Here is a 17,525-nt window from a genome sequence, read left to right as displayed (position 1 = left end):
AGTCAGTTCTCGCCTCCCATGGGTTCTAGGGTTCAAGTTCAGGTCTCGTGCTACCTGCCAAGCCATCTCACCAGGCTCAATTTCTTTTGAATTCTGAGAATTCTGGAAGAATAATACCAGGTAACAAGAAGTGGTTCTAAGAAAATGATGCAGAAGTGTGTGTGTGCTTGTGGAGAAGGATCAGAAAACAGACTAAAAACCCACACACAGTCCAGTGTGACAGAGGAACATGACAATGATGGAGAGGAGAGACACACAGTTGCAGGACTGAAGGTGACTGGAATGTCACTGGGGCATCGGGGAACATGTATATAGATTTCAAAAGCTGTATCCCAGAAGCCACAAACCCAGGGTCTGTGTAATGCCTGTCACAGAGTGACTCTTTAATAGCATTCTTGAAAACTGAAAAGTGCAGGAACAAGAGCCAGCAGGGGGCAGCATGCAACAGCTCTGCCTCAACTCTAAAGCAGGACTGGGAGATGGCTCAGCAGGTAAAGCTCTTGCCACACAAGCAGGAGGACCAGAGTTCAAATCCCCACAACTTGGGTAAAGGCCAGGTGAGGGAGTAAGGGTCTGGTGAGGGAGTAAGGGTCTGTGAGATCATTCTCCTGTAGTCATGGGGGACACAGAAACAGGAGAATCCCTGGAAGATTGCAGGCCAGCTAGCCTGCAATTAACAGAAGAAAAACAAGAGACTCTTTCTAACAAAATGGAAAGAGTATATGGACATACAAGGTTGCTCCCTGACTACCACATGTGCCTGTATATGTACATGCACACGCGTGCATGCAGGCACACACACACACACACACACACACACACACACACACACGGGGCAGGGGTAGTGGAGGAAAGAGAGAAAACTCAATTGAACCATTTCCTCAGCCCTTAATGACTGGCAACTGCCTACAGCATGAGACAGATTAAATGCGTTGGTGAACTGAGTAAACTGTATGGAACATGAGTTAGAGTCAATGAAGTTTATTTTGTGTGTGTGAAAATATAACTATTTCCAATAGTGGCTCTTAGTCTTGCTTTGGAATGGGCCACTTTGGAGTGTCCTTAAAGCTCTGGATTGGACTGTAGAGCCAGTTAGATGCTGCTGTTCTGCGTCTCCAGAGTTTCCAGCACCTCCATCAGGTGGGTCTCCATTGCCTGTGACTCCAGCTCCAGGGCAGCTAGAGCCCCCTTCTGGACACTTCAGGCACCTGTACTCACATGGATATAACTCTACACAGACACATGTGTGCGTACATGCAGACCCACATGCAAAGGCACAGGCACACACCCCCACACAGATGTAGGAACAGGACAGAAGATGGGGGTGGTGGTGAGAGGCAAGAGTCATGTGATGAATCCCAGAAAATCAAACTCTGGAGACCAGCACAGGTTCAGATCTGAGTTTGTTGCGAAGCGTTATCTGTTTATATATACAGTGTTCAAGCCAATCCCAAGCTCCTAAATCCTCAGCCAATTATATCTCATCACACAATCACCATGCCTCAATGAAAGCCCTGCCTGACAAAGTTAACTCAGAAGGAGCAGGAGGATGGTGGGCATAGTCACTCAGTAGGACTTCTGTGACGACAAAGGAAGCAGCCTGAGTTCCTCTTGCTGTCTTACTGGTATTCCGGAAGCCATCTTAGTGCTTTGTATATCTTAATGCTTTGTACAGTAGATCAGGACTCGAGTCTGTGGCTCTGATACAGTCACACACACACACACACACACACACACACAATTTAAGAAGAAAAACACAAAGCTCTGAGTTCTTTCTAGAAGAATCCACCCAAGCAGCAGAGTTGCATTTGATTCCAGAATATTTAAGGATGCACCAAAGTCCATGTGAGTTGGAACCAGAACTTCTGCCAGAAAATATCTAGGATGTGAAGATGTCTTCATCAAACACCATGAAGTATAAAGGATTTCTTTATAAAGGTAGAATAAGGCCTGGTAGGTGAGCTATGTGAGCCTGGTCCTCAGATCTTGGGGCCCACCGGAATACACGCTAGACACAGTCTGTATCCTAAGGCTGGGGTTGGTGCCGGAGACCGGAGGGTCCTTGGAGCTCACTGGCCTGCTACCCCGGAAGAATCAACGGATCAATGAGATCCAGGTCGGCAGGAGACCCTGCCTCAAGAAATAACAAAGAGAGGGATTGAAAATACCCAACACTGATCCTGCGCTCTCCCTCCCCCCCCAACACACACTTTACAGGGTTACTAAAATTCTGCCTAAGTTCAAAACTATTAACAGCGATAGTTTCTGGTGAGAGGGGTGGCCAGAAACGGTTTACATCCCCCACATTTTGTTCCTTGCATTTTGTATAATGAATGTGCTTCAGTTCTGTAATGCAAAATATAATGAGCTTCAGAAAGCTGTGCTCCTATCCACCTAAGACAAGTCTGTTATTAATCACCCTTCCGGATAGCTTTTACATTGTTTAAATCTTTTTAATTTCTGCAAGGTGAATTTTAGGAATCTCACATGAGGAGATTTTCCTACAACCAAGCAAATCCTGTGTATGTTATCTGGAATTTACATTATTATAGCTATTATTGTTATGTTGTTGTTGTTGTGGGCATGGTGTGTGTTTGTGTGTGTGTGTGTACTTTGGGTCTCAAACTCCAGTCATAAGGCCTGGTAGCCAGCACCATTACCTGCTGAATCATCTCTCTGGCCCCTTATCTGGGACAACACTTAGATTTATCTGAGGAGAATGAACGTCTGCAGAATCTGAACTCCACACCTCAGGACTTTCTTTGGTTTTTGTTGTTGTTATTGTTTATTCAAGTCTTCCTTTGTGTTTAGCTATGTGGTTCCACTGGTGATTCTGAACACGCCCAATTATTGATTAATTCAGGATGCTCTTTTACATTGAGGCTTTATTCCAATATAATCAATTCTTCTCATTAATTTCATTAATTTATTTGTCTCTGTACTGAACTTTATTGTGTGGTTGTATCCACTCTTCCATTTTATTTAATTTTCAGAATGAAACTATCATTATTGTTTCCTGGGTATAACAGTAAAACGTGTTCATCATTTTGAAAATACAAACAATTCCCAAGAACAGAAAATGAGAGTTCTGCAATTGTCCTACCCCAGGGGACACGCGATGTTTCTTATTAGTCCTAAGTATTTTCCAATTAATTATCCAGGGTTTCCTGGATAGAAATATCATACAGTGGTTAGTTAATGCGTGACAAGGTGATGTTTTGAGGATATTAAACCAGTGCATTTTCTTCTTTTAAATTCTAATTACAAAATATTTCAAATATATGAAAAGGTATGGAAAATGACCTAACACTCATTCATTTCACTTGATTCACAACTGACCACTGTGCTAAGATCTCCCACCCCTGCTCATTTTCACCACATCCCCCTGAGGGCACCACACCCACGGGTGTGAGGGTCACCTGTCCGCAAAGGCTTACTGCAAAAGCACAGGCTGGGCAGTGTACAAGCCTTCAGCATATACATTGGTGTACGCATGTGCAAGTGTGTGTGTGTGTGTATGTGTGTGTATGTGTGTGTATGCACCTTGGACATATTCTTCAGGAGCTATTCACCTTTTGTTTTTCTCATGTGTCTGTGTGTTCCTGTGTGTATGTGTGTGCAGTCACTCGTACACCCATGTGTGCATGCGTGCATGCATGCGGAGGCTGGAGACTTCTTCCTTTGTTGTCTGCCTTGTTCAGTGAGCCAGGCCTCTCACGTGAACTCAGAGCTTGCTGCCTCTGCTGCCTGAAGCTTGACCTGGGACTCTGCTCTTCACCTTCTGATCTCTGGAGGAAGAACCGGGCTGCCACATGTGCTCTGAATTCCTTTCTGTTGGCTTGCACAGCAAGTCCTGTCCCTACTTGTCCACACACACACACCAGCCCTGCGATGCTTTTGGAGGTAAGCCTGGAGCTTAAAGGCTGGTGAAACCCAGAGATCCACCTGCTTTTGCCTGCCCTGCACTGGGGTTACAGTGTGTGCCGAAACACCAGGCTTCAATGTGCCCACTCTGGGGACCTGACTTGGTCCTCATGCTCGCACAGCAAGCACTAATATGACTGAACATCTCTCCACGGCCCCTAGGTTTTACAGTATTCCATCTGACTCGTGAGCACAATTCCTTCTATGTCTTCTTGGGCACAGAGAAGAAAGCTCACTAGAAGTAGATGTCCGTACATGGATGGTTAAGTCACAGATAATGACACCTGCTACATAACGAGGGCCAGTGTCATCAAACCATTACCGACAAGGACCTGATTTGTCAAGTATTTATTCACACTACTCAAGTTTTTCCTTAATCCCCTGTCTAGAGCTTCACACATTTCTCCACTTTCTTCTTATTGATTTGTAAAAGATCATTATATATTGTGGACATTAATATTTTTAGTGCAAGTGAGTTTTCCCAGACTGTCGTTTGTCTTTTCCCTTCTGTTAAAGGCACATTTAATTGTGTGTAAATGTTTGATTTTTATGTAAAGCGATCGGTGTTTGCCTTTATGGGGAGCATTTTTACTGCCTTGCTCAGCCAGCCCCTCCCACTCCAATGTCACACACATGTATGCCTGGTTTACTTCTAAGAGTTTCAAGGTTTTGACATTTATGCTTACTCTTCAATGCACCTAGAACCTTTTCTTTTTAACTTTTGATTCCTTGCCAGTTTCACATCATGCACCCTAATCCCACTCACTTCCCTGTTCCCCTCGTGTCTACCCTTCACCCTTGTATCTCCCTCCCAAATAAAAAACCCCACAAACAACAAAACAGAAAAAAACAAAAACCAACAACGAACAATCAAAAGCCTCAAAGTACAGAAACCATCTCATCGTGGAGACTGGGGTGCCCATTGGAAGCCATGGTGGGTCCCACAGTGACTCCCTCTGTCCACACATCTTCACTTGTGATTGTTCACTAGTAAGTCCTTGGTGTGGTTCGAGATCTCTGGCTTCGGCGACACCATCAATATTGGATCCTCACTGGGACTCCTTCCTGATCATCCTGTTGTTGCCCTGTGGCGTGGAGATCCTGCAACGTTGGATCAGCACAACCAGCCCTTTCAAGGAACCCAACAGTTCACAGATGATACAGATTTTAGGGTGGGCTGACTCAGAGCCCTAGAGCCAGGCCTGGTGGTGGCTGAGCTGGCCAGATCACAGCCTCTCCTTTACCTGCACCACCAGGGCAAGCTCTCCAGCACTGCTCTGGCCAGGCCCCCAATGCTGCAGTAGGCGGGCGTGGTCGGAAGGCAGGGTCAGCTCTCCGCACCCTAGGGCTGCTCAACCACACCCACGCCTCCAGGGCCAGCTCCATTGCTCTGCCCAATCAAGTCGGGGTGAGGATGGGGTGGGGGACAACACTGCACTCTCCCAAGTCTGGCACTTATCTTTATAAAATCCAAGGCAAGACAGGGATCTAACTCGATATCCTCCGCACGCATACAGGTAAGAGCTCCACTGTTTACTCTCCTTTTGACTTTTCGTCAAACATACACAACAGACGGTGGGACTTGCCAGCCTCTCACACTGAGGCTTAGCTTCGGCAATTATCCAATTACGAACAATCTTGATTTGCTCCTGCCTCCAAACAGGAGTTATCTTTGAATGTTTTGATTGACAGATGATAGTATCAAGTCTTCATGAACACTGACATCATCTAATTTGCAGCCGTAAATATTTTGGCACGAATCTTGAAAAGATCAGGACTCTTTTTAAACCACAAGAACATCGTTAGTCTTAAAAATAACAGTAAGCCCTCTTATCAATAAAAACATTTCTGCACAGGTGACATGGCTCAGTGGTAAAGGCGGTAACTATATAAACCTGGAGACCTGAGTTCAATCCCTAGAACCCACAAAAAGCTAGCGGGAACTGACTCCACAAGACTGTCCCTCACTTTCGTAAGCACCCTGTCCCATGCAAACCCATGCACACACATACACATACATATGTGATAATAAACAATAAATACATATCATTTAAAACTTATTCAAATAATACCATAATTTTACTTTTGCATTATTTTCAATGCTGGGAATAGACCCAGGTGTTCTTGCTTTTTTTTTTTTTAATTTTTATTTTTTGCAGTTTGTTTTAATTAGGCTCCAAATAATGCCTGTGCGTTACCCAAATCTATTTCAACATCACACGTCTTCCCTGTTTGAAATGTCTATTAGAGAAACTGGACCTCTTGCTTCATGTAGACCCCACAAACACACATCAAGTCCCTCCCCCCCCCCCCGCACCTCCCCCGAGCCCCATTGTCTCCTTCTGGCATCCGTCCCCCCAACACGCCACTCTGTCCCTGCGGTGTAGACAGTCACTATAGAAACTTGATGAAATTCAGGTTCGATGTGGGGCCAGGATGCTCCTCCAGGAATCTGTGTGCTCCACTTAGTGAGCGTGTCATGTCACCAGCACAGTTTGGGAACACCAAGAGTCACCCTCGCCCAGATCCATTACTCCACAAAGGCTTGGAGACCGCAGCAATCCAATCCCTCCCTCCATCCTCATGTTTACAGCATGAGAAGCTGTGTGCGCCCCTCTGCCTTCATGGGTGTCCACAGCACGCGGTGCGGCGTCCGCTCCTCTGCCTTCACGTGTGCCCGCTCCTCACTGGTTGGGTGGATTCCCCCTCTTTTGTCTGTCCTTCTGTCCATACCCTCCCAGCTCTGAGGCAGTACGGCTCCATTCATCAGATGTCTTCATAGCTGGGAGGCGAGCATTGCCTCATCTCTAAGTTCCCACACACATTTAAAACATGTATCCGTTCCCGGCTACTGCTGCGTTTTCGCGGCTTGACCTGAGAACATCGCGGCCACGGGAAACTCTCTCCATGTTTTAAGATGGCTGTTTGTTGACTTTGTGTGTTTATTAGCTTTAGGTCACGGAGCGTTCGCCTGCTCGGCTGTCTGCCCCTCTGCGAAGTCTTTCATTTCCTTTTCTACCGTACAATTTCCTCCTCGGCTCTGTTACTCCGTTGTTTTTATAAACGTTACACAGTCCATTTGCTGCTAGTGTCTAGAAACACAAGAGCTTTCGTATATGGGACTCGTACTGAAACGGCTTGTTGAATTCCTTTAATTTGATACTTTGTTAGTAGAATTCCTTGAAACTTTCTTCAAATGTAGACAATGGCATGGGGGTGGGCTTAGTAATGGCAATCCTTTCACTTCCTTCCCCTAAATTCTCTCTCTTATCTCAATTTTATTTTCTAATCTAATTAAATATAAGTGGCCGTAGCAACTTTTTGTTATTTTTTTTTCTCCAAAATCTACTTGGAACATTAAACATGATAGAAGCAGAAAAAAAAAAAAACAACAAAAAAAAAAACAAAACAGAACCTCTTTTGAAGTCCTCTATGAAAGGAAATTGTGAAAAGTTCCTGATTAGCCAGAAACCGTTCCATCTCCAGTTGTAGCAACTTTTACATTTTAATTTTTTTACTTAGTAGAAGGATTTTTATCCAGTAAATAACATGTACACTGTAACTTCCTGAGCAAGGTGGCTTCCTGTCCATTCTCTGGATTGTTTTTCAAAAGTTAGCATTTGCCTTTCTGCACGATTTGTTGGGGATGATAATATGCTTTTTTCTGTTGTAATGAATGAGTGGACTTTGATGATGACAGTGATGATGCTGATGGTGGTGGTGGTGGTGGTAGTGATGATGATGATAGTGATGACAATGCTGGTGATGCTGGTGATGCTGCTGCTGCTGGTGATGATGATGGTAGGTACTAAGTCTCTGAATTGTAAACAAGGCCCCAATTAAATGCATTTTTTCATATGTTGCCTTAACAGAACAGTGGATGAGGCATTTACAAAGAACAATCCAGTCTTGCTTATCTGTCCTCTGTTAGTTGTATATAGAACAACTATTGATTTCTATTATTTGTTATTACCTTTTGAGTTTATTCTGTTCTTTCTTTCTTTCTTGAATTTCCTGCTGAGTTTCTTCTCTCGATATTGCTTCTCATACATTTTTGAGATACAATGTGCTCATACATTGTGCTCCATTTCTAAGTGAATGGGATGTCTGACAGGGTATGGATGACGACACCTGACTCTGCTGTGTGGCTTTTGGAGCACACGGTCTGTATAACACCACCGAGTTCTGATTCACGGTAACTTTTATAACTACTCACTAGGGAAAGGCTGGTGATACACTAAACTTCGAGAGTAACGTTCTCAGAAGCTATACTTCCGGGGGCCGAGTGTGTGTGTGTGGGAGAGAGAGAGAGAGAGAGAGAGAGAGAGAGAGAGAACTTCACAAGTTTCACTTACTCTCTGGTTTTTGGTTTTCTCTGCTTTTCCTTGTAATTCCAGCGAAGTTTTGCCGTACCTGTTTTGAGCTTGCTGGCAGGTGCACACAAGTTCAGGGTTCTTAGCACTTCCTGGTCAGTTGTGTCTCCTCATTAAACACCACTCTATCTGGACTCTTGGCTTTGCCTCCAAAGTCTGTTTTTCCAGACCCTAATATAGCTATGCCCCAAATTTTGGGTTGGATGTCTCTAATTTCACACTCTCTGTCTTGTTATCTTGGTTCTCAGTCTTTCTTGCCCCGGTCTGGGCCTCTCTGTCTTTTAAATGCTCTCATTTATTTTAGTACCAAGTTTTACTTCTTCCTCCTCATTTGGAATCCCCGTTTGTCATCTATTTTTTTTTTTTTTGCTTGCTCTGTTCAACTTCATTTTCCATCCTTTCTCTAGTCAGTCGGTTTCCTTTATTCCTGTCTTTCTTCTCAGATGGCTCAAACTTTTAACATGTATTTCTTTGCTTCGGAGACTATGCTTAAATTTATATATTGTATACTTGAGTTACCCAAGTCTGAAGTTAATAACTATTCTTTTGTTCTTAGATGTTGAGGACTCTACGAGCCACTCCTTCCTATGTTTTCCATGTTATTCTTGGGAGGAAATTTAATGAAATTAATATATATTTCTCCAAGTTAATTCTGCATTTGGTGTCTGGTTTCCTCATCCCAAGACCACTGAACTTCAGTATATTCTACAGACCTAGTCTAAAAAAACAGAAAATGGGACTGGTAGGGTGACACCTTTAGTCCCAGCACTCAAGAGACAGAGCCAGGAGGATCTCAGCCTGGTCTACATAGCAATAGCTACCTAGTGAAACCCTGTCTCAAAAAACAAAACAAAACAAGAGCAAAAACAAAAACAAAAACAAAAACAAAACAAACAAAAAAAAAAAAAAACAAGTTGGGCCTGGTGAGATGGCTCAAAGGTTAAGATCACTGACTGCTCTTCCAAAGGTCCTGAGTTCAAATCCCAGCAACCACCTGGTAGCTCACAACCATCTATAATGAGATCTGACGCCCTCTTCTGGTGTGTTTGAAGACAGCTACATTGTAACAATAACAATTATAACGATAAATAAATCTTTAAGACAAAACAAAACAAAGAACAAGCTATCCTTCTCGGAGCTTGGGAGACGGCTCGGTGCAGAAGAGCATGCACTGCTCTTGCAGAGGACTTGAGTTAGGTTCCCAGCACCCACTTCAGTGGCTCCATACTCCAGGAACTCCAGCTACAGGGACAGTATGCCACCTTCTGGCTGCTATGGCCACCTGCAGTCACATGCACATACCCACACAGACACAAACAAGTATACATAATTAAACATAAAAATAAACCTTAAAAGCATCCCTATTTGTTTCTCAATTATGTGTAGCCTTATTATATAGAGCACACACACATCTGTAGCATGCACATGCACATATATGCATGCGTATATAAGTGTGAAAGAGTGTATTTTGAAAGCCTCACAAACTATTTCATGCAGATTTGAAGAGGATTCTGGGTAGGAGAAGAAAGGACAGCGCATCACCCACACTGCTTCACGGTCTTTCTCGGACTCTTCCGTCCTTTAGTTACGTGGGCTCTCGGGGTAAGCGTGGCTTGTTTTATTGTTGTCTGCCACAGAAGACACATCGTACCCCACACAACTCTGCTCCTCTCTCTGCCCTGCGCTTGGCCATCTTTTCCTGTCGGCAGCTACGTATCCGATGCACTCATTTCAACTATGGCCGTGTCTTGCCCATGGGTCACATGTGGTGTGCTGGGCCACATTCTAGTCGATGACGCTGAAATTATATCCCGGCTTTGCTGGGATAGAACATGTTGCACTTAACACCACACGGAGACAAAATAGGCGGATAGGAATGAGTGCCAGTGTTTCGTTCGCTGAGACAGAAGCAAGGGCGGGTAGCCGGCATGCTGCAGAGCATGCACTTGATTACCCCAGGCTTGCCCAGAGCCTCTCAGAGCAGGAGTGCCGGCTCAGGCACAGTTTTAGTTGCATTCTGTATTCCTCTGCTCATGGATGAAACTACTGCTCCCATCCCCCTGGCACTGCATGCATTAGTCTTGAAAATAATTGCTAATGAAGGCCAGAGAGATGGTTCAGTGGGCAAAAGGAGCTTGCTGGGAAGTCTGATGACCTGAGTTCAATTCCTGAGACCCACACCATGCTGCTCTCTGATAGCCACATGTAGTGTACAATGGCAGGCACACACACATATATACATACACATATACAAATACACACATACATATACACAAATACACACTTACATACCTACATGCACATACATACACTAACACACATACATACATACACATACACTCACACACATACACACAAACTCACATACACACTCATATACACACACTAAATAAATAAATGAATATTTTAGAACAAAATTTCTAGAAACAATGACCTCTGCTTTATTTTGTAATTAGTCACACAATGAGCTGAAGCAGCGTCCTCACTCTGATTACCACGCACCTTGTTTCCTTCTCTGTGATTAACCCTTTCCCTCCCTTCTTTCACCCCTTGCTCTTGCCCTCTCTCCCTGCCCACCCTCACTGCCCTTCTTTGTTCTCTGGTGGTCAGTACCTCGACTTACTGATCCAACTCACGGGTTCTTCTTACAGATTTAAAACAATATTATTGTTTCCATTTTAAAAATTAATTCAAAGATTTAAATTTACACAATAAGAACTAATGAAATAGGAAAATCACCAAAATAAAAATGAAACTCTGAAAAATGGCTAAATGTGCAGAAACGTGTGAACGCGGCACACCACGATGCTTCCAGGCATTACTAGTCAGAAGCAGAGTGGCTCTGGTGCAGGCCTGAGCAGTGGTTCCTCAAAGCCAGAACTAGGGTTTGAAATCACGATGGTGAGGTGCTGACTTAGCCACTCCTGGCTTAGGCCTTAGCCATAGCCTAGATAACAGGCACCGTGTGTGTGTGTGTGTGTGTGTGTGTGTGTGTGTGTGTGTGTGTGTGTGTGTGTTTGGTCTAGGAGAGGGCCTCAGATCTCCCAGAACTGGAGGCACAGCAGGTTGTGAGCCATGTGACATGCGCGTTGGGAGCTGAGCTCAGCTCCCCTGAAAGAGCAGCGCCTGCTCTTCACCGCCGAGCCATAGCTGCAGCCCCATCTCTGAGATTTGTTTCCTGATGCTAATCCCTTAGCTCTCCGCTGGGTTGGCAGTACTCAGCTGGGTTGGCAGTACTTAGCTGGGTTGGCAGTACTCAGCTGGGTTGGCAGTACTCAGCTGGGTTGGCAGTACTCAGCTGGGTTGGCAGCACATTGCCGTGGGTGTAGGTAAAGTTCATTCAGCTTTGAGCTGCCTGGTTTGATTCTGCCCCTTAACCCCAGAGTGACCACACAGCCCTCTGACCCCAAAGTGACCACACAGCCCTCTGACCCCAAAGTGACCACACAGCCCTCTGACCCCAGAGTGACCACACAGCCCTCTGACCCCAGAGTGACCACACAGCCCTCTGACCCCAGAGTGACCACACAGCCCTCTGACCCCAGAGTGACCACACAGCCCTCTGACCCCAGAGTGACCACACAGACCTCTGTCCCCAGAGTGACCACACAGCCTACTATCCTCAGAGAGACCACACAGACCCCTGTCCCCAGAGTGACAACACGATCTCTTTGACTTCTTCTAATACAATTGTGCTCATTTTAAAATAATTTGTATTGAATTTGCTTTGTGTGTGTCACAGCACACATGCCGAGGTCAGATAACTGCAGCTAGTAGGAGTGAGTCTCTCCCTACACCATGTGGGTTCCAGGATTGAACCCAGGTCATCAGGCTTGGCAGCAAGCCCCTTACATTCTAAGCCATCTTGACAGCCTATTCCTTTATTTTCTGCTTTGGGATTTCCATCCATTGAAGAGCGTCAGATAAAGATATAATTTTCTTCCTAATCTAGAGGCAATCATTCCACAGCTGTCTGTCAAATAATATTTCTTTCTGCAAACAGTTCACATTGTATCTTATTTCGACCAATAACTCAATGGGCAGGATTCTCTGGATTTTACTTAGTTCCGTTCCTTTAGTTGTCTTTGGGGTACTATTATCCCACCATTTAAAATATCTCCTGAGCAGTGAGTTGGCTCAGTGGGTAAAGGAACATTCTCCAAAAGCTTGAGGACCTGGGTTCAAGCCCAAGATTCACACAGTGAAAGGAAGAACCCCGAAATTATCATCCAACCTCCACAATGGCCCATGGCATGCACACACACACACACACACACACTCACACACACGCACACTCATGCACACTCACACACTCATGCACACACTCATGTAACACACTCATGTAACACACTCATGCACACACTGATGCAGGCACACTCATGCACATGATCATGCAAACATACTCATGCACACACACTCATGCACACATTCATAAAAGATGCGTGCTCTAAGTTTATGAAACTATAAATCTTAGAAGGAATACAGATGGGGCCAGCCAGATGGAGGTGTGCAGAACACTCACTCCCAAGACTAACAATCTGGGTTCAATCCCTTTGACCCATGTGGTGAAGGAGACAGCAGTCTCCCAAAAGTTGTCCCCTGACTTCCACGTGTTTACCATGGCATGATGTATGCATAAATACATATGTTCAAGCACACACAAGAAATAAAAACTTTATTCTACTATTTATATGTGTGGGTGATTTGCTGGCTAGTGTGTCTGTGCATCCTGTAAAGTATGGTGCCCTTGGAGCCCAGAAAAGGGCACCAGCTCACCTAGAACTGGAGTGGAGGAGTGTTGTGAGCCGCTATGTGGGTACTGGAAATTGAACCTGGGTCCTCTGGAAGAGCATCCCCTGCTCTTAACTGTTTAACTCTCTCTCTCTCTCTCTCTCTCTCTCTCTATATATATATATATATATATATATATATATATATATGCCTTTTTTATTTTTGGAACAACCAAAATTTATTTAAAATGCCACAAAGCTGTAAATGCTATTACATTGATTTTAAATATTTGGGGGTGAACTTGCTGCATCTTCCAAACTCTGCTTAAACTCTGTAATTGTACAGACAAATTGTATTTATTAATTTTCTTACTTATATGACAAGTTACCTAACCAACTTATGAAAAGATGAGTTTATCTTGGCTCATACTTTGAGAATGTGGGCCATTGTGACTGGGAAGGCATAACACATGGTGGCATGAGGGAAGGCCCACCATGACCAGGAAGGCATGGCGGCAGGAGTGTGAAGGCCCACCATGACCAGGAAGGCATGGCGGCAGGAGTGTGAAGGCCCACTGTGACCAGGAAGGCATGGCGGCAGGAGTGTGAAGGCCCACTGTGACCAGGAAGGCATGGCGGCAGGAGTGTGAAGGCCCACCGTGACCAGGAAGGCATGGCGGCAGGAGTGTGAAGGCCCACCATGACCAGGAAGGCATGGCGGCAGGAGTGTGATGGCCCACCGTGACCAGGAAGGCATGGCGGCAGGAGTGTGAAGGCCCACCGTGGCCAGGAAGGCATGGCGGCAGGAGTGTGAAGGCCCACCGTGACCAGGAAGGCATGGCGGCAGGAGTGTGAAGGCCCACCGTGACCAGGAAGGCATGGCGGCAGGAGTGTGAAGGCCTACCATGACCAGGAAGGCATGGCGGCAGGAGTGTGATGGCCCACCGTGACCAGGAAGGCATGGCGGCAGGAGTGTGAAGGCCCACCGTGACCAGGAAGGCATGGCGGCAGGAGTGTGAAGGCCTACCATGACCAGGAAGGCATGGCGGCAGGAGTGTGATGGCCCACCGTGACCAGGAAGGCATGGCGGCAGGAGTGTGAAGGCCCACCGTGACCAGGAAGGCATGGCGGCAGGAGTGTGAAGGCCCACCATGACCAGAAAGGCATGGCGGCAGGAGTGTGATGGCCCACCATGACAGAGAAGGCATGGCATCAGGACTGTGAAGGCCCACCATGACAGAGGAGGCATGGCGGCAGGGGTGTGAAGGCCCACCGTGACCAGGAAGGCATGGCGGCAGGAGTGTGAAGGCCCACCATGACCAGGAAGGCATGATGGCAGGAGTGTGAAGGCCCACCATGACAGTGGAGGCATGGCGGCAGAAGTGTGAAGGCCCAACATGACAAAGAAGGCATGGCAGCAGGGGTGTGAAGGCCCACCATGACAGTGGAGGCATGGCAGCAGGAGTGGGAAGGCCCAGCATGACAAAGAAGGCATGGCAGCAGGGGTGTGAAGGCCCACCGTGACCAGGAAGGCATGGCGGCAGGAGTGTGAAGGCCCACCATGACAGTGGAGGCATGGCAGCAGGAGCGTGAAGGCCCACCATGACCAGGAAAGCATGGCGGCAGGAGTGTGAAGGCCCACCATGACAGTGGAGGCATGGCGGCAGGGGCGTGAAGGCCCACCATGACCAGGAAGGCATGGTGGCAGGAGTGTGAAGGCCCACCATGACAGTGGAGGCATGGCAGCAGGAGTGTGAAGGTCCACCATGACCAGGAAGGCATGGCGGCAGGAGTGTGAAGGCCCACCATGACCAGGAAGGCATGGCAGCAGGGGTGTGAAGGCCCACCATGACAGTGAAGGCATGGCAGCAGGAGTGTGAAGGCCCACCATGACCAGCGGCAGCAGGGGTGTGAAGGCCCACCATGACAGTGGAGGCATGGCAGCAGGAGTGTGAAGGCCCACCATGACCAGGAAGGCATGGCAGCAGGATTGGGAAGGCCCACCATGACAGAGGAGGCATGGCAGCAGGAGTGGGAAGGCCCACCATGACAGTGGAGGCATGGCAGCAGGAGTGTGAAGGCCCACCATGACAGAGGAGGCATGGCGGCAGGAGTGTGAAGGCCCACCATGACAGAGGAGGCATGGAGGCAGGGGTGTGGGGCAGTTGGCCCCAATGTCTACAGTCAGGAGCAGAGAGTGATATTCGCTGGCTCCCATCTTCCCAGCCCAGGGATCCTACCTTTCCTGTGGATCATCCCAGCACAACCTAATCTAGATAAGGGTCCACAGACATGTCCAAAGATTCATTTCCATGGTGATTTTAAAGCCCCTCAAGTCCAATATCAGGATGCATTCCAGTAAGAGAGCATATCTTTGGACAGGAATAAACATTGGTGGAGTGCCTGGTTTTTTTGACCTTGGTCCCAGACACTCAACAGTGGACCTGAGGCAGAACCACCCTCTGCCCTCCTGTGGCTTAAACTTTCCAACTGTTCAAAGGGAGAAATGTGGTTTTCGTGAATTAGAGAAGGATTAATGTTCTTAAGTGCTAAATGGAACAGGTTGGAATTGTGTGTTCTGTGTGGGTTACCGTGCGTGAAACGTACCCAGTAAACAACCGTATTCATGATATTACTCATCTCCTCCATGTTTCTGTTTCTACTTCGCCTACTTGATTTGACAAAGACTAAACAATGTAATAATGTCAGGGTAGCTCATTAAGACAGTGATGTTGCAAGATTCATCTTGGTATTCCTAATAGCTTTTGGTTATATATTGCTTTTTAAAAAGTACCATTTATTAGATTTTTTAATATAGAAAATGTTAAAGAATAATCCTACCATCAACATAACCCTTAAAAAATATCCCTCAAGGGGGGGGGGAGGCAGGGGAGGGAAAGAAAGGAGAGAGAAGGAGGAACAGAGGGAGGGAGGGAAGGAGGGAGGGTGCATTCAAATCATACACACATACAAAGCCTTGAGCTCTCTGCTTTGTTATCTGCTGTGGTCTGGACCTGGAGTGTTCTCCACATTCTGTGAGTTTGTCACAGACTGTGAGAAATAAAATAATCATAGCAATAGCAATAATGGTCCCTTTGAAAAGTGCCTTCAGTCAGCCTTGGTCTGACCACAGGTGAAGAAGAACCACAGGCTCCAGCTCCCACCTGCCTGACTAGCTTCCCTCCTCAACCCAGACTAAAACAAGTTTACAGCAGAGATGTGCCCAAGCTGGTAGCTGTGGCAGGGTCCTGAGCTTTCTAAACTCTAAAATAGGATTTAAAGGTAGAGACGAAACCACCCATGCTTTCAAACAGACAGTCGGTGACAGAGGGAACCGCAAGACCTGAGAGTCATGTAAGACACACCCTGAAGCTCCTGACCCTCCTGACCCTCCCGACCCTCCCGACCCTCCTGACCCAGCCAGTGAGAAAAGGAGGGAAGGGACCCACATTAAAACAAAATACAAAACTGTTCTTTGCGTTCTCGGGGTGTAACCACACCATTCTGGGCTGAGTCTCACCCTCCAGTTTATATTTAAAAAGTCTCTCTGGCTATTCTGAGTCTCGGGTGCTCTTACTGTGGGATGAAGGGCAGGTCTTCACTCCTCACTGGGGTTTGATATCCAGGGCGGGGCTATCAGGTGCTGGGACAGCCTTCAAGACACTCTCAGACTGCTAGGGCCCGTCCTGGAAGGAGAGGTGGAGCCTCCCTGCTCCCGCCCCCGCCCCGCCCCCCAGTCCCTTTTCTTTGTTTTGTTTCAAGGCTGCAGGAGAGCATTTCCCTCCACATACATCTCCATGGTGCTGTCTTGTCCCTTTCCCAAAGCAACGGGGCCAACTGGTCACCCACTGGAACCCCCAAAGCTATCTTTGCAAGTTGATTATCTCAGGTAGTTTGGCATAATAACCCACGCTCCTTAGGGTGACCTAAGGGGGCCACCAGAAGTGGAGTGGCAAGCTTTACCCATGGTGATGTCTCTCTCTACCGTCATTGTCCCACAGAGCCTCCTGCGTGTAGACGCTCAACTGTGAGTTGAGCTGTTTTCAGAACTACTGGGTTCAGACCCTGGGTGCTCCTCTTACAGTGCCTCTTGCTACGAAGGTTAAGCCTAGAACACCACTCTAGGTTTATTTCTATTGTTGTGATCAAAAAACCCGAGAAGCAACCTCTTGGGAGGTGTGGCCTTGTTAGAGTAGGTATGGTTTTGTTAGAAGAAGTGTGTCACTCTGGGGGTGGGCTTTGAGACCCTTCTCCTAGCCACATGGGAGCCAGTCCTCTCCTATTTGCCTTTGGAGCAAGATGTAGAACTCTCAGCTCCTCCTGCCTGGACGCCACCATGATCCTGTCTTGATGATAATGGACTGAACCTCTGAACCTATAACCCAGCCCTAATTAAATGTTGTCCTTTATGAGAGTTGCCTTGGTCATGGTGTCTGTTCACAGGAGTAAAATTCAAACTAAGACAGGCATCACCCCTGCCACGCTCCCAGTGTCCCTC

This window comes from Apodemus sylvaticus, chromosome 5 (assembly GCF_947179515.1).
Source record: "Apodemus sylvaticus chromosome 5, mApoSyl1.1, whole genome shotgun sequence".
Taxonomy (NCBI): Eukaryota; Metazoa; Chordata; class Mammalia; order Rodentia; family Muridae; genus Apodemus; species Apodemus sylvaticus.
The sequence above is the reverse complement of the archived record's forward strand: the minus strand, read 5'-3'. Positions refer to the sequence as shown.